The following is an 18,699-nucleotide window of genomic DNA, read 5'->3' as shown; positions in this document are numbered from 1 at the left end:
ATCCTATCCAGAAGAGAAGCCTATTTAGTCATATATTGAAACAATTATGAGCATGCATGGTGGTAACAGCACAATCTTATTTATTTAGGAACTTTAATATCATCTTACTGATTTTACCATTGCTCAGCCCAAGGAAAACAGGCTGAGACTCACCCAAGGAATTCTTGTCTCCACGTTCAATGGCCTATTGCTCAAATTGACTTGACATATTCAGTTGCTTTTGTTCTAAATTTTAAAATCAAATATCTGTGCTTTTGGTAGCTCACACCTTTTATACATGACTCAAAATATTATTTTAACTCATTAAAAAACTTGCAGCTCAGCAAGGTCCCAAATAAAAAGGCTACTGTGTTTCTATGACTCATTTGTCTACATAAAAACTTGGCAACTCTTAGATAATACTCTATTTGGCCTACTAGTAACTAATAGAGCAGAGGAAAGTCTGCTGTATTTTATTCCACAATAGGATTATTTTTATAGTGAAATTCTATCTTTCAACATAAAGATAGTAGAAACTTAATAGGACACATGTTTTACAAACTCTTTCAAACTATTTTTCTAACATTTAAAATCTTGGCAGTTTTTCCAACTTTCTGTCCAATACATTTTTTTCTCCAAATCACAAGAACAAGAGTGACTTCATGAAAATGTGATTTTCAAGTTTTAAGATTTTTATTTTTGGTACTTGATCGTTGAAGTGTTTTATTCTATCCTAGTAAGGAACTATGGCCAAGCAGTAGCAGTCAGACTATATGAATCTCACAGAAAATATACAAAATGATGATAGGGAAGATCATGAGGCCTTGTTGAAAACTACAAACCTAAATTTACAAAAGAAACAAAAGGTATACATTATGCCCAGGAATATGTAGTTTTGAATTTTTAAGATGCTAGTTACCTACCTACTAAGCAATACAAAGTGACACAAGTAGATATCAAAATAACTAAATAATTAGACTAAGAGAAAAAGGGCTGAAAAACAAGACCACACACCCATGTGATTTCATGTCCAAGCATCTGAAGAGAATAGATGCTAATATACAGTGACAGAGAGCAGTGTTGGTAGGAGCATGGGTAGAGACAGGAACAAGAGGGTAAGGTGACAGACAGACATGAAGAAAATATATTTTTTGGTGCTAATGTTATCACAGGTAGATGCCTTTGATAAACTCTAATCAAATTGTTTGTTTTAAACATGTTTAGTTTACTGTCTACTGGTTAGGGTCAATAAAACAATTAAAATAGTATAAGAACTGCCAGAAGTAATCAATGCATGGAAGTATCAAAGAGCAAACTGAGGTAAAAATAAGGAAATTGACAAGAAGATCTATAACTTAAAAAAAATGGAAAAAATGCAGTACTTGCAGATGAGACATGCAGAAGCAGCGTCGTCATTTTTCAAACCTCAAAAGGTGGAAGCTGTCTTCTTTATCCAGCTATACAGGAGGTGGAGTTCTAGAAAGAATCACACAGGGAGGTGCATCTGCAGATCCATTTCTGTTGCTAATCCTTAGGTACTATCTATTTAAAACAATAGCCTCATAGGTACGAATTTTAAATGCATGATTAAGAATAACATCACAGTCCTTGGTTAGGTAAAATACCAGTGGAAAGACATGCTACTGGTGGCCAGCTGAGGTTAGCTGAGTAAAAGTAATTGAATCAGCAAACTTCAGAACCACTGAAGTTCAATGTGTGTGTCATAATCCTTTACCTAAATTCAGTACTTACGGGCTAGCTCCCATCCCATTATTCCTCGTCAAGAAATTGCTCCAGTATTTCTCTCCCTGTTCTCTTTCTTCCAACCTCCTTCACCTCCTATGAAAAACAGTCATTTTAAAAAATGTGCATTCATCCTATATTCTTCCATTCAGTCCCAAGTGGCCACGATCCCATTTATTTACTCTTTTTCCAGTAAACTAGTAGAGGCTTCACTCTACTTGTGTCTCCATTTCCTAGAATTCTATTTTAAGATATGCTAAGCTGACTTTTGCCCATATGATTCTCTGAGCTGTTGTCGTTATCAGCAATGACTTCTCCGTTGTCAAATCCAATGGTCAATTAGCCCTTTGTCCTCCAACTGGCTCTGATTACATTCACTCTCTTGGTGATCTCATCCAGTCTTATGCTTTAAATTCTATGTAGTCATGCTTAAGTCGTCCAAAATATATTTCTTAAGCCAAGATCTGTCTTGTGAATGCACTTCATCCATCCATCCAACACTGTCCTTAGCATTGCTCATGCGCATCTCACAGACCTCCTTAGTGCAGCGCATCCTAAACTAAAATTCTGGACTGTCTCACAGAAGACTCGCTTTACTGTCAGGTTCGTTTTCAGTTTATGGTAATTCCATCCTCTTCCTAATGCTCTCGCTAAATTGGGCCACTATTCTACTCAAAATTAGGTACCCTGGGTATTGTATATATGTTTATCTGAAGTAGGAAAGGGAAGGAACATCAAAATGGTGAGATCGAGGACAAAGAGTGAACCAATGCAACAATGATACCCACAAGACAATGTGCTGTAAACTAACTATACAATGGGGGGGGGGGGGGAATTGGATAGGAGGGAAGGTGGGAGACAAATGAGGAAGGAGGTACCAAGTTTGACAAGAAATGTACTCAGTACCTTATGTATACAACTGTAACCCCTCTGGTCATCACTTTGACAATAAAATTAAACAACAAACAAAAAAAAATCACACAAGGACTCCACTTTTGCAGAATCAAAGTCGAAATGCATAGAAGGCATACCTAATACATTCCTTGTCATCAACCTGAATGTACTTTCTAGATCTCTATGCTTTTTCCATTGCCCTCACACCACTTCTCTTGATATGTCTGGAAAGAACTTCATCTGCAAAGGCTATCCTTGTCCTTACTGAACAAGCAAAGAGATTTTTCAGTTTCGAAAACTGCACGTTCTCTAGTGTCTCTAGTTACATTCATCATTCATCTTTCCCTCTCGTTGAAAATCGTTGCACTGAAAATTGATGTAAATAAAATAAATTTAGCAAACAGGAAAGCGCTTATCTATACACAACACAATGCTTTTCTCACACAAAGTCTTGGATTAGAATAACTTCCAGTGACAAAATATTAACTCAAAATCTTGTCAACTTGCTTTTTATTGCTTTGCCATAGATGTAATAACTAATAAATTATAAGCAAAGCTGTGAAAGTTTTTGGAAGATTAATTTTCATGAACAAGATATTATTTCTGCATCTATTAGAACTTTTAGAACATGCTTTTGAGGCATTATGTTTAGTAGTAATTTCAAGTTTATTACAGAATGGAAATGAAATTATTCCTTCATGAAAATGGGAAGAAAAAGACTTCGATCTCTCACAAAATCACAAATGGTGATTTGAGTTGCTGAGTAAATGATGTTCTATACTCAACTTGAAGAGGAAGAAACCATTGCTTTCCGAAGGGTAGATCTGCTTTGCCTAATCAATGGTTGTATACTAGACTCATTGATGAACTCTGTAGAAGATGTTCAGATTCAAATTTCCTAAAAATGAGTGAGGAGGAACCAGTAGAAAAACTATGATAGCCAACTAGCCAACTAACTACCTTATCATACCAAATATGTAGATCACAGTAAAGAACATTTATCTTTAATTTTAAATCCTTCCTCTACTCGTTTTTCCCCCAAACAACACAAGATGTCACCTCAATGTAACTGTTGTTTCATTGACAGATAGATCAAAATTCTAAACATTTCATTCAAAAGAAAGATTTAAATCAAATAGATATTAACCTAAAAGGTAGACATAATTCTATAGCCACACACTAGTGGCTCATGCCTGTAATCCTAGCTACTCAGGCAGCTAAGAGAATCATGGTTCAAAACCAGCTCAGGCAAGAAAGACTGTGAGACCCTTATCTCCAATTCATCAGCAGAAAGTCAGAAGTGGAGCTGTAGCTCTAGTGGTAGAACACTACTAGCCTTGAGCAAAAAAGCTCAGGGACATTGTCTAAGGCCCTAAATTCAAGCCCTAGGACTGTCACAATAATAAGTCTACCTACCAATGAACACTACCCCTGCCAAAAGATACAAAGGCTTTCCAGGGATCTGCTGCTTTAATTTTGAAAATGTCTAGTTAGAGGCTAAACGTCAACCTTACACAGGTTAAATAACTTTCACAGGGTGACACAATTTGGTTTTGAAGTCAGACTCCTGCACTGGAAACATTTCCTTAACTGCCTCTCTTCCATACTTCATTAGCTGATCTAGCCTCACCTCCTAGACAAACATCTTTAACAGGATGTTTTAGATTTACAAACAGAAAAGAAGAAGAGGACAAATAACTTAAACCCTCTCTCCGTGCCCGACACAAGGTTAAGTATTTGGGATGTTATCTCATTTTAATCTTTATACACATATTTGGTAAGGCCTGAATGAGAATATAAGATCTGAGCTTTGGTGGGAATCTGGCAACTGAAGTTGAAAAAAATAAGTAAGAACGATTAAAGATTTAAGAAGTTGGGCTTCCAGTAAGAACACATGATGTATTTGTTTAGAGAAGAGAAAGTGAAGGGAAAACTTGCCAATGTATTTTATAAATGTATGCGAACAGAAATTTGTCTTGTTTCTTTGGGCCAATGTCAACAGAAACAGAGCCAATTATCTGATGGTAGATGTGCATTGAAGTTCTTGAATGCATGAGCAACCAATTTAACAGGACTATAGACCGAGACAGGAATACGGATATACATACATTATTGTAGATGGTAGTTATATCAATTCTCATTTCATTCTGCTCCAGCATTTTCCTTGGAGAAATCAATATATGAATATAGGTGCCTATTAATTTATTTTTCCCGTCTAATTTATGAGTGATGTACAATCCTCTCTCAAGGATGAACCTCAAACTCGGGGAACTGAAGAAGCCTTTCCGTTTTCACACAGCAATTAAATTAATTCAATTAATAAATTAATGAAAAGACCTTATGGGAAGTGATACCAGAAGGAAAAGGAAAGCAGAAAACATAGAAGAACTGGAGTTGGCTACATTCCATCATTTGACAGAAAATTACCAACTAATATTTTACCTGTAAAAAGACAATGAAAATACATGCAGAAAATACATACATGCAGGCAGGAGACTCTTATCTTCAATTAAATAGCTAAAAATCCAGAAGTGGAGATGTGGTTCAAGTGGTAGAGCACCAGCCTTGAGCAAAAACAGTAAGGGACAGTGACTTGGCCCAGATTTCAGGACTCAGCATTGGCACACACACACACACACACACACACACACACACACATCAAATTACTGGGAACACTACATGGGAATAGTCTAACAACAATTCTTCTTAACCAGCACAGTTGTCACCTAAATTTTTTTATACTGTTTTGTTTCATGTTGGGGGAACTGTTGCTGTCCCATTCTGTTTCGCTTGCTATTTGTTTGTTTGGGTTTTGAAGTCAAGATCTTGCTCAGTAGCCTGGATTGGCCTTGAACCGAATGATGCTTTTGCCTCTGCCTTCCAAGTACTGGAATTTCAGTCACACACTACCATGTGTGCCTTCCCAACAGGTTTTCATTTGAATACCTTACTTATTCAAGCTCATGTGTGACAGTAATTATCCTTACAATTTGACGTGATTCTAAACTCAGGCTTGGAATTAATTTTGAGAGGTGTTAGCTAAAGAGAACCACTAGCTATGATATCATATTTTATTGAATTATCATTTATTATGTTCTCTGAACGCACGTAAACAATAATGATCAGGAAAACAAAGGATCTGCCCATTTTTCTGAAATTTAAAGCTGAGAACAATGACAATACTTACAATTTCAGAAAAGAGAACAGAGTTAGGGAAAACAAGCTTAATAGTTCTCGTACCTTTTTATATGTTATCATTTATCACATGGAAATTATAATTGTTCTTGTACAATTGTTGAAAGTTCTCTAAAAATTTGCAATTCTTACAAAGACCCCTTCCCCAACCCCCCAAAAAATTAGGTTCATCTTATCCTCGATCAGGGAGGGGAAAAAAAAGTGAACAGCAATAAAACACACTGTAAATAAAATAGAAGGGAGCATTCCTGAGCCTTCTCAGCCAAATCATATAATTAAGCTCCGAGAGGCCAGTTTCCCGCTTCCCTGGTGTAAACAATGAGGCTGCCCAGAGCCTCAGCCCCAACCTACATGCCCCAGAGCCTCGCGGCTCTCCCTTCCTTCAACTTTCCCTAAGGAAACTTCTGGGTCATAAAGGAATGAGAGTCGGGATGACTTCTTGAATTCGCTTGGGCTTCCTCTGCCTTTGCGTTTGTGACAGCTTGTTAGAAGACAAGCTAGCATCTATTATTAATTGATGTCCTAATTAAAGCCATGCTTGCAGTTTCCATTAGCTTATTCTCTAACTTCTCCACCGTTGGCTGTCTGGTTTTAATCAAAACCAAATGGGAGTCCAAGTTCCCAGCCCGGAGCAGCTAAGAGGAAGTGAGTCGGAGGAGGCACCAGAAAGCAGCAAAGATAAACAGATGAGAGTTCACAAGATGCGCGTCGGATGAGGGATGCAGACGCGGCCAGCGGCTTGGAGATGGGGTCCAGGGACTGCCGTCGGGCCAGCGCCGGGCCGGTTTGGAGGTGTCTAGGGTCAGCAGGGCTCTAATGTGATCAAGATGGAGCCTGTCTTCTGCTGCTGCAGCTCTGGGTTCGGGAAGCCGGGCGGATTCCGACCCGGAGGAAAGCGGTAGGCGCCGCGGTGGAGGCGGCTGGGACTCCGGTAAGCCGGCTGGGGGTCTGCGGAGAACTCGAGGACCGTGTCCTACCGGCTGGGTTCTGGGGGGGTCGACGCCCGCTTTTCTCAGGCACAGAATGTGAGGCCGCAGCATCTGGAATCTTAAGTTAGAGAAGAAGAAGTAGAACACCCAGCCCGCTCTCCCTGCGGAGCGCCCGCGGCGGCGCGGTCCCGGGCTCCCCCGCCGCCTGGGAGGGATGGGGGGACGGGCGCCCGCTCCCCCGGCCGCCTGGGAGGGATGGGGGACGGGCGCCCGCTCCGCTGGCCGCCTTGGAGGATGGGGGGACGGGCGCCCGCTCCGCTGGCCGCCTTGGAGGGATGGGGGGACGGGCTCCCCCGGCCGCCTTGGAGGGATGGGGGGACGGGCGCCCGCTCCGGCTGCCTTGGAGGGATGGGGGGACGGGCTCCCCCGGCCGCCTTGGAGGGATGGGGGGACGGGCGCCCGCTCCGCTGGCCGCTTTGGAGGATGGGGGGACGAGCGAGCGCCCGCGGCGGCGCTGGGAGCCGTGCGCCCGCGGTCGAGGCCCGCAGAGGCGCCGCGAGGCCCCGCGCTTCGCCCCGGTGTGTTGTCCTGAGCGAAGCCCGGGAGCGGCCGAGTGTCAGGCCGATCACCCGGGAGCCTGGAGGAGCCTGGAGGAGCCGCTCCGCTCACCGGGGCCCGGGCGAGGTCGCAGCCCCTCCGCCGGCGCCCCCCCCCCCCCCACCACCCCGGCTCTGCCTGCCGCTGCTCGGGGCAGGAAACGCTTCCCAGGCAGTCTGGGCCTGGTGGGGGAGGCCCCTCTCCTCCCCTCCCCTCTCCTCTCCTCTCCTCCCCTCCCCTCCCCTCTCCTCTCCTCTCCTCTCCTCTCCTCTCCTCTCCTCTGCAATCCTCTCCTCTGCTCCTCTCTTCTCCTCTCCTCTCCTCTCCTCTCCTCTCCTCTGCTCCTCTCCTCTGCTCCTCTCCTCTGCTCCTCTCCTCTCCTCTCCTCTGCTCCTCTCCTCTGCTCCTCTCCTCTCCTCTCCTCTCCTCTCCTCTCCTCTCCTCTCCTCTCCTCTGCTCCTCTCTTCTCCTCTCCTCTCCTCTCCTCTCCTCTGCTCCTCTCCTCTCCTCTCCTCTCCTCTCCTCTCCTCTCCTCTCCTCTCCTCTGCTCCTCTCCTCTCCTCTCCTCTGCAATCCTCTCCTCTGCTCCTCTCTTCTCCTCTCCTCTCCTCTCCTCTCCTCTCCTCTGCTCCTCTCCTCTGCTCCTCTCCTCTGCTCCTCTCCTCTCCTCTCCTCTCCTCTGCTCCTCTCCTCTCCTCTGCTCTCCTCTCCTCTCCTCTCCTCTCCTCTCCTCTGCTCCTCTCCTCTCCTCTCCTCTGCAATCCTCTCCTCTGCTCCTCAGCTCTCCTCTCCTCTCCCCTCTCCCCCTCTCCCCTCCTCTCCTCCCCCTCCTCTCCTCTCCTCTGCTCCTCTCTTCTCCTCTCCTCTCCTCTCCTCTCCTCTCCTCTCCTCTCCTCTGCTCCTCTCCTCCCCTCCCCTCTCCTCTCCTCTGCAATCCTCTCCTCTGCTCCTCTCTTCTCCTCTCCTCTCCTCTCCTCTCCTCTCCTCTCTCTCTCCTCTGCTCCTCTCCTCTCCTCTCCTCTCCTCTGCTCCTCTCCTCTCCTCTCCTCTGCTCCTCTCCTCTGCTCCTCTCCTCTCCTCTGCAATCCTCTCCTCTGCCCCTGTCCTCTCCTCTCCTCTGCTCCTCTCTCTCCTCTCCTCTCCTCTCCTCACCTCTCCTCTGCTCCTCTCCTCCCCTCCCCCTCTCCTCTCCTCTGCAATCCTCTCCTCTGCTCCTCTCTTCTCCTCTCCTCTCCTCTCCTCCTCCTCTCCTCTGCAATCCTCTCCTCTGCTCCCTCTTCTCCTCTCCTCTCCTCTCCTCCCCTCCCTCTCCTCTCCTCTGCAATCCTCTCCTCTGCTCCTCTCTCTCCTCTCCTCTCCTCTCCTCTCCTCTCCTCTCCTCTGCAATCCTCTCCTCTGCTCCTCTCCTCTCCTCTCCTCTCTGCTCCTCTTCCTCTCCTCTGCTCCTCAGCTCTCCTCTCCTCTCCCCTCTCCCCCTCTCCCCTCCTCTCCTCCCCTCTCCTCTCCTCTCCCCTCCTCTGCTCTCCTCTCCCCTCCCCTCCCCCCTCCTCTCCCCTCCCCTCCCCTTCCCTCCCCTCCTCGACTGTCCAGAGGCCCCGGGCCGGCCTTTGGCGGGGTGGGGTGCGGGGCCGGGCTGCAGATGGTGCTTGGGGTTGGCGCCCACCCCCCGACGGCCGCTGGGGGCGGCCCGGCTCTGCGTGCCCGGCGGGGAGCTGGGGGGGGGGGCGCCCAGCGCGGGCTCCAGGTGAGGCCGCCGGGCCGGCCGGGACCCCGGCGGGGACCCCGGGCTCCTCCGTCCCCCGAGGGGAGCCCCGACCTCGGGGCGGGCGAGAACAGCTCAACAGGGGGCCGTGGCTTCTGCAATGATTCAACGGGATTTCTGCCGGGCTGTGCGCTCCAGAGCGGGTGTGCGTGTGTGCGTGCGCGTGTGCGCGTGTGCGCGCGTGTGCGCGTGTGTGTGTGTGCGTGCGCGTGCGCGTGTGTGCGTGTGTGTGCGTGCGTGCGTGTGCGTGGGGTCGGGTGCGTGTGAGTGTGCGTGTGCGCACGTGTGTGTGCGTGCGTGTGTGTTCGTGCGCGCGTTGCGCGCGTGTGCGATGTCTGAGTGAAGACGCTTGGCGACGTTTGCGCAGCGCGGACCCGCGACGCCCAGCACGCGGCACGGCCTCCTGCACGAGGCGGGGCGCAGGTCGTCCTCGCTCCCAGGCGCGGCGGGCGGGGCGGGCAGCCGATGGTCACCCGCCCGTCCAAACTCGACGCCTCCCCCTGGGTGACGGCCGGGGAGCGGGGCGCGCTGCGGGGTCGCCTGGCGTCAAGCCCGGGCGTCGGGACGCGCGGCGGTGCAGCGCGGGGTGCTCCCTGGGCGCGGCCCGTGCTTGGTTCTGAATGCGCCTCTCAGGCTGACTTGTGTGGACGGATGCGATGTAGTTTCTCGGTAACAACTTCATTAAGAATGAGGAAAGCCGTGTTTGCAGTGTCAAAAACGAGATCCTGGACCCCAGGGGGAGAATTAAAAACCGGGGCGCAGAGCGATCGCCCATCCCACAGGGAGGCCTCGGAGCCAGCGCCCAGGGCCAGCACCGACTCTGGCCTGTGAAGCTGGGGTGCCATAAAACCCGTGTGTGCGACGTGAGAGAAGGAGAGGACAGGGTAGACGGCCTCTCCCGAGCCTGCCTTCAGTGACCAGGAGGGCGGCTGCGGGGGCACACGGGAGGGGGATCCGTGGGGGGGGGGGGGAGCCGCCTCAGGTCTGGCCAAAAAAAAAAAAATTGGTCTTGAAGAGAAGTTACCTGTTTTACATCTCTATATTCAGATGATATTTTAAAAAATGATCCCAATCAGTGACTTTCAGAAAAGCTTTGATAACTCCCACTGGAGCTCCTTCAAGAATCTTAGGGGTCCGTTATCGATTATGAATCTGTTATCTAAACTAAATCTCTGTCGCTGCCTGTTGCCAATTTTGTCTGCATTTGTGTCTGTAAGAAATGTGTAGATGGGCATACGAAAACTTTCTAGACCAAATGAGCCCAGATCGTTTCATCTTCATCTTCAGTTTATGCTTAATCTTCAAGGGGATCTCTCTGAATCTTCTACCAAAATCTTTCAGTTGTAGAATACAGAGCATTTTACAGTGAATCATAAAAAAGGGGTGTTGGCAGAAACATCTGTATTCTAGAGCGTCCCGTGTGCTTCTGTGTACACTGAAACACTGCTTTCTACGCCAGGGCCTTTCTCAGCAGGCTAGTATATTCCATTTTTGATAGCATAGAATTCTTTAGAATGTGTGTCATGATGCTTGGCTTTGTGTTATGTTGTGTTTAGTTCTTGCATTGTCATGGACAGCATTAAATTTCCTGCTGTTATTACCACTTAAAAGATACCCAACACGCTGTAGCTAATCACTACAGTGCCCTGATAGAATGAGGCATGAACACAGTAACGCAATGGCCTGTGTACTTGAGCTCATACTTACTAGAGTAAAGGGGGCATTTCACTTCAGGTTTTCTTGAAGACATTATAATTTTTTTAAAAGAATTCTTTCTATGTCTTTTGTTTGTTTGTTCTTGCCAGTCCTGGGGCTTGGACTCAGGGCCTGAGCACTGTCTCTGGCTTCTTTTTGCTCAAGGCTAGCACTCTGCCGCTTGAGCCATAGTGTCACTTCTTGGCCATTTTCTACAAATGTGGTGCTGGGGAATCAAACCCAGGGTTTCATACTCCCAGGCCCTGCTTTCTATGTCTTTTCAAACTTACCAGTATTGTCTATTTTGCTTCAAGTTCTTAAGGTTCTATTTAACCTTATTTATTGAGGATTAAGTCCTACTAATTCAGTCCTTGGAAGATGAATGAATATTAATTTGTAATGAGAACAACGGGTTAAAGATCTCAGAAGCAAGGATTTTATGATCAGAATCTAGAAATGTCAATGACAGTACATGGAACTGTCTCTTAAAATCTCAGTGCAAGCAAGACAGGTCTACAGATAAGCAAAAAACACACCACTTTGGTGGCTTTTATGTGATATAGAATTTACCGCTTTGATTCTGTTTCAGCATTAAACTGTTGGTTAATTGAGAGTTTTGTGACTATATAGGTGTAGATTTAAGGGAGATCAACAAAAAAATAGTAAGGTGGAACTCTTGAAATCAAATTTTAGACGGCATTGCTGATTTTTGACTCCATGGATTATAATCAATATAAATGAACTTGATTCAGATGTGAAAATATCTATAAGGAAACATACATACAGTGTTATGTATGAATTAGCTGTCTGAGATTGTTGAATGGGAAAGAAAACGACAGTTGTTTGAATGTGTGAATAGATTATGCTCATATAACATTGAAATATCAAAGGGTTTTAAAACAATTCAAACAAAACAAAGAGAAAAATAAGTGCTAGTAAGGGAAATGATATAGAAATAAATAGGAAGACCAAAGATCAATTTAGGATATTTAATTAATGTTTCTTTAAATAAATGTTACAAAAGAGAAAAGAAAGGGAAAGGAAAACAGGGTTGAAGAACGGTATTATGTGGGAGTAAGAATTTTCTTTTCCAGACATCTTGTAATAATAGAATAATAATTGTTTAAGAGGAAGAAAAGAAAGGTTTGGCCAAAGTCATCAGAGGCCAGGGTCAGAGGTTTAAACACTCTGAGAAGATGGCATTGCAGTCCACTAGGAACCAGAAACGTGAGCTTCCAGAAATGGCTTGAAATTCAAAGTTGCAGGAAGCCAGTGGGAACAGAACTCTAGGGGATTCTCTACAATCCATAGGCAGTGATGTACTGAATAACAGCCTGGGCAGAGTTGGAACATTGGCTGTGATTTCATCTGTACCACTGATGCTCCCCTTGGTTTGAATTGCTATACTTTAAAAAAAAAATTGATCTGATCACATGTATGTTGGAATAATCTGGCAGGCAAAGGATAGTTCTAGCTCCTCCTCAGCCATTGATTCTGCAGCTGAGTCAGAGTCAAGATGAGTCAAGGGAGTCCTTCTTATGGTGTCATCCACATCACCACCATCATCATCCCATTTCTATACCCACGATGTCACTTAGTATGCACTGACTATGTAGTGAATGTTTGCAAGGTGCTTTGGACTAAGAGATCTACATATAATGGTAACTCATTTGTACTATGTTACCTCGCTATGATTATTTTCACAATTCTTTTGTTAATTTCATTACAGATATGAGAAAGCTCAGACACACATAGAGTTTAGGCAAACAACTCAAGTTAGCACAAGAAAAATACCTCTTTAGCTGGTCACCGGTGTCTCATACCTATGATCCTAACTACTCCGGAGGCTGAGATCTGAGGATGGTGATTTGCAGCCAGCTTGAGTAGAAATGTAGAAATGTTCTGCCCACCATGCATTTAACACTGCATTGATTGCTTAATCATAACAATCTCTGCCCTGCATTTAACATTGAGTTGATTGCTTAATCCAGTCAACATTTCTCCTTATAAAGTTAGGGCAATGCTAGTACCTGTCTCATAGGGTCATTGTGAGTGTTATTACAAACATAGATATTATAACATACCAAATACAGTACCTGGTGCACTTGCCATGCATAAATGCAAACATCTTGACTATTGCTGTTATCATATCATCCAAAGACTCTAGTGCCCTTCTTAGAACTTGCACATATCGAAAATGCCTATAAATACAAACAAGGTCAAGTACGTAGGTAGATAGTATTACAGACATCAACCATGGAAAACAAAAGTAGACATCAAAGGCCTTGACCCCCGGTAGGACACTGAACCTGAGTTCAATGCTTCCAGTTCCTGATTCCAATGAAAGCTATGCTTACGGAGTGACTAAGAGCTGAGCTCTCTGTTGTCACATTGCCACCCAAGCACCTGTGTTGATGTCACCACGTCTCTTATTTACTTACACTTAGCGATCGCTACTGTGAGGGTGCGCTTAGAAATGATAGCAAAGCTAAAAATAACATCACCACTTAACCGGAGCCACACTGCACTATGAGGGTGATAAAGGAGTGTAACCCATCGCCCGTGTTGGACAGAAATACCCTCTGTATGATGAGGAAAACCCTATTTCTTTTTTTTTTTTTTTTGGCCGGTCCTGGGCCTTGGACTCAGGGCCTGAGCACTGTCCCTGGCTTCTTCCAGCTCAAGGCTAGCACTCTGCCACTTGAGCCACAGCGCCGCTTCTGGCCGTTTTCTGCATATGTGGTGCTGGGGAATCGAACCTAGGGCCTCGTGTATCCGAGGCAGGCACTCTTGCCACTAGGCCATATCCCCAGCCCAGGAAAACCCTATTTCAATATACTACATTGTCATCCAAAAGAGGGAAAACAACTGAAATCTGAATATGAAATTTAACTTAACCCTATTTCCTGTTGCATGAAAAATTCTCACAGAAAGAAATGAAGAAAGAGAATATATTCTGCATTGGCTATCATAATGATTATTCATTTACGGATTTATTTGAATTCTTCTAAAGTACAATGTCCCAAACAATAGGGTAGAATGCTACCATTGAGAAAATAGAAAAAGTAACAGAAAGTACAGGTGTATAGAAAGTACAGTAACAATGACTTGTGTTAATTCAGGAATCCGTTTGGAATAACATATCCCCAGAAATGCCTCCCTGATAGCAGAAAATACACTATTATGAAATGTCCACTGATTTCCTCAAATTACACACGGGGAGCTTAAGAAAACAGTAAGAGGAGCTGCAATATGGACTGCCTTGAACTTTAAAGTGGGTGGTAAGCCAAATACTGCCAGATCTGAACTCTTCCCTACAAGAAAAGTACACAGTATTCAGGAACCAAAAATAGGGCATAACTGGAATAATAGCTTGCAATTTTGCAAAACCCTTCTCTTTCCTAATGAGTAGACTTCTGGGAGCGTGAAAGGGTTAAATCCCAAATCCACCTAATTCCCAGAGTGGCTGTATTCTGGAAATAGGGACTCAGAGAAAGCTTTCTAATTCCAGTGAAACCTGTAAGGTATGTAAGATAGGTTAGCACTCAAAGAATAGTTTTAATTTGGGAATGCTTCACTTTCCTTTTGTAAACTGAAATGGATCAATTTGAATGTGTCCTTCAGAAAAAGTGACAAGCCATACTTATTCTATCTGGTTCATTGTTGTTTCGTTTGTAATTTGTTAACTGTGTGTGTTTCATGTTCCATGGATTCTTGTCAGATTGAAAACTTAGTTCTGAGGCATTTTCTGGGATTTTTTTTTTCATCGAAAACTTTCTCCCCTCAGTTTTCCCTAAATTGTTCTTGAAAACTGCAATTCTCCATGAAGCCCGTTTTTTAAGTTATAAGTAATTCTCTAGGACTTGTTGTGGCTTGCATTATCTTTCTTAGAAATGTTTTCTAGAATAGTAAGAATATGAAAATAGGAAGGAAATAACATTTATTCCATCCAGAAGAAAACCGTACCTAAGGTTCCATTATATTTGGACACTTGAAGAACCAGATAATTTACTACCGAGAATCTGAAATTTTCATTCATAGATTTTTCTCTTCAGGAATGTCTATTTAACGTATCCATGTTTCTAACACTATTTACTAGAAAGGAAGGAAGAAGGGAGGGAGAGAAATAGCGAAGAAAGGAAGAGAAATAGCAAAGGAAGGAAGGGAGGGCGGGGGAGGGAGGGAGGAGGGGAGGGAGGGACGGAGGTAAAGATGCAGGGTACGTTGATAACTCCCCCATTTGGTAGTAAACTTCTCATGATATTGGTACCTCTCAGTGGTCATGATAGGACTTAGCATTTTTGTTAATATGAATTTCTCTCATAAAATTGCTACAATCCAAGTATAATGATAGGCAATATTACTTACCTTTATAATTCTGAAGTTTAGTAGAATATCTTCCACACATTGTATATTTTAATTGCTTGCTTATTTATGATTATGATTTGACTACTGTCTGTTCTATAGTAATACACAATTTTTCAGTCACAGACTTCATTTTTTTTGCCCTTTTCTCCCAAACTGTAGAGTAACAGTAGCAAGTCACCAGTCTCTCTTTTTAAAATTGGCAGGACAAATTATAATGTTTATATTTATTTCAAAAGCAAGTACAAAATAGAATATCATCATTTGATATCTCCTCAGGGTCAGTGATTCTTTGTATTTATTTCTTTGGTCCTGGGCACTGTTCCTGAGCTTTTTTGCCCAAGAATAGTAATCTACCATTTGAATCACAGCTCCACCTTTGTGTTTTTGTTTTGTGGGGGGGGGAGAGGGGGTGATTAATTGGAGATAAGAGTCTTGTGGATATTCTGGCCCAGGTTGGCTTCAAACTGAGATCCTCAGATCTCAGTCTTCTGAGTAGCTAGGATTATAGGTGTGTGAGCGAACTGAGCCCAGCAGAAGTCAATGAACAAAAATGACTCCAATTACTGTGTTTACATGTAATGACATTTTGTGGGGGGTTTTATTAAATTTAAAACTATGTACTCTATGTCATGAAATGCTTACAGTTTTGTGTGATATTACAAAATTAACTTGAAGACTAAATTTGAAGTCACTTTGTGTCTACACATCCTATGTCCTAAAATCAAAGAAGGCAAGTTTGAATATTTCCTAAATACTCCCTAGACCATTGCATGACTAGAAATGCTCACTGTCTCTTGTGATGTTAACACATTGAAGTCTGGACACCTGCCTATTAGAAGGGAAATTTCCCCTTGAAAATTCACTTCATAAAATCAGCACCCTGGAATGGCATGTGGCTTTCCAAATCCTCCATCCAAATCCTAGCAGCTGAGCTCATCTCGAATGAAACTGCATGAAAGGGTTAGGACGTAAATGTAATAAAAATTTAAAAAAAATAAGTGACCAGCCATTTGAAGTATAATTTTAAATGATGAAGACTAGTGAGGAAGTCATAAGAGAAATTCTTTTTAGAGATTTCTTTGTCTCACAGGGTGGATTTGGAGTCAATTCCGGTGATTTAGAAAACAAAGACAGTATGCTTTCATATACTGTCAATAACCCATTGATTTCTTCATGCATGTTTAAACCATGGACCTTCAAATCACAGTTTAAATAGGAAGTATGGCAGGAAAGCTTGTGGAGATAAAATGATTTCATTTTGTTGTTGCTGTTTTCAATCAATTAGACCACAGATTGTGGAATGGGTATTCAAACTGTAATAAAAATGAGGGAATGTTTTGCTTTAAAGAATAAACACAATATGTTCATAAAAATGATTTGGAAAGTTCCAAGGAGCCAAAGTTAGAAATAATGGCCACATGTCAGTGGCTCCCGCCCGTAGTATTAGCTGCTTAGGAAGATGAGAACTGAGGACGCAAGAGAGGCCGGGCAGGACAGTCCTTGAGAGTCTCATCTCCAACTAACAACTGAAAACCCAAAAGGGACCAGTGGTAAAGTGCTGGTATTGAGAAGAACAAAAAAGCAAAAGTGTTCAAGAACAGTGTCCTGGCCCTCAATCAGAGCACAAAAGCAAAAGAAAGAAGGGGGTGGGTAGAAGGGAGATGGGGGGGAGGGGGGAGGGAAGAATGAGGAAGGGAGGAAGGGAGGGAGGGAGGGAGGGAGGGAGGGAGGAAGGAAGGAAGGAAGGAAGGAAGGAAGGAAGGAAGGAAGGAAGGAAGGAAGGAAGGAAGGAAGGAAGGAAGGAAGGAAGGAAGGAAGGAAATTCAACTTCGTGTCTATTTAATTGCAATCAGTTTGTCTTGGAACTTTTTGAACTGTCTTCCTTTGTCATGATGAAAGTACTGACCTACTTGTTAAAGTTGAGTGAAATAAGTTAATATCATTTTAAGCTCTCAAGGACACAATGGTAGATTCTTTTCCTGACGAAGTTAATAAACTTACATTTCTCCTTAGTAAAAGAAATGAAACCAGAATTCAGTCTTAACCTAAATGTAAATGTGGCCTAGGAATGACACAGTAATACTACTTGGCATTTCTTAAGTTAGCTTACTTTTTCTACATTGGATAAAAATAAAGGAAAGAAAGCATCTAAAACAGAACCGCCCTATTATACCCCAGATTTGCCCATGAAAGCAGAAATTTTCTGGCCTGCTCCGATGCGTTTTTTCCACTTTCGGAAACCTCCCACACTATAATGACTTATGCATGGAATTCAGAGACTTTATATTTTCTTTTGAGTGCACACTGAATTCCAAAGTGGAAAATGTGAACACTGGCCATTTTCAAAGATGCTCACAGACCTCTCAGTATCCACAAAGATATTTAGTCAGGCTGGGGTACTAACATTCTAGCACATTCCTTAATGTCTCCAGTCTTTATAGAGTGAGACTATTTACCTTTCAAGCACATGATTAGTCAGAATAGCCTGGCCGTTTTGGGTGAGGACTTAGCGTCCTCTCCAATAGACTGAAGTAATGGCAGTCGGGTAGCCAGTTCCTCTTTCTCACCGCTGGAATCAACTAGCCAATCCACACTGGGTTCTAGCAGCCCCACGCAGACTGAAACCTGAAGGCCCTTGGTGGTCATTTGCTTCCATTGTGCAGTGCCACTTGGCTTAGACAATTCTTGTCAGGCTTAATGTGACTTGTTCCCTTTAACGAAAGATTTGAACAATTCAAGGCTGGAGGAAATTTACCTGGAAAGCATCTACATTCTGACCTTGACCTTACCCCCCACTTGATTTTCCTCATCCACTTAAATGTTTATGGCCAAATTTGAACCCAAGTACACAAAGTGAAGTCTTTAAAAACAAATAGAGAATGAAACTTGAGTGTGTGAAGATTAGCCCTATGTCCTATCATGCTTACATCTGTTTTTGGATGCGCTTGAATTCTTGAATGAGAGGTTTAGAGTTGATGTGCACTAAAGATGTGTGTGGGTGAGGGGATGAAAGTAGACCCTCAAAACTCCACGGAGACCATGGATTTTGTTAGCCCAGGCCTCAGAAACAAGGCAGACTGTGGATACAGACTCACTCCTTAGATATAATACTTTGGAGTAATTTTGTAATGTTTCTTTTAGTCTTTAGCATACTAGCATGCTAACTAGTAGAAATAACAGGAAGTCTGAGCAGGTGTGTCTATCCTAAAGCCTTGCCAAGGGAACTGGTTAAGGCATTCTTATCCATGAATGGTATCCATGTAGCTGAGCTGGGTCATTCCTCGTTTCTTCGTCACTCCCTGGGTTAAACGCATCCTTCTCATGCGGGGTTGATATTACTTCTTTCACACACTAATATACTCACTGTGTCTGCAGCCCAAGTTTTTCATATGCAGTTTCCTCATGGCTTTCATTGCCATTTGAACCAACATCCAGGAGATTTCTTTAATGGTTTGTGTTCATAACAGTAAATCTGGAAAGGGTGTGAGCCGCAGCAACAAGTTACTTGTGATTTTTCTTCAGAATTGCCATCTAAAA

General features: G+C 43.8%; 1 protein-coding gene across 1 annotated transcript in view; it reads left to right on the top strand.

Annotated features, from left to right (window-relative positions):
• The first annotated feature begins 6,493 nt into the window (after nt 1-6,493).
• The window catches only part of Dlc1 (DLC1 Rho GTPase activating protein), a 334,097-nt gene continuing 321,891 nt past the window's right edge, over nt 6,494-18,699 (top strand). Inside the window, exon 1 of the mRNA XM_048330552.1 lies at nt 6,494-6,742. The gene's annotated coding sequence lies outside the window, so the exon portion shown is untranslated. The remainder of the gene's footprint in view (nt 6,743-18,699) is intronic.

This window comes from Perognathus longimembris, chromosome 21 (genome assembly GCF_023159225.1).
Source record: "Perognathus longimembris pacificus isolate PPM17 chromosome 21, ASM2315922v1, whole genome shotgun sequence".
In the NCBI taxonomy this organism is placed as follows: Eukaryota; Metazoa; Chordata; class Mammalia; order Rodentia; family Heteromyidae; genus Perognathus; species Perognathus longimembris.
Note: the sequence above shows the minus strand (reverse complement) of the source record. Positions and strands in the feature narration are given on the sequence as shown.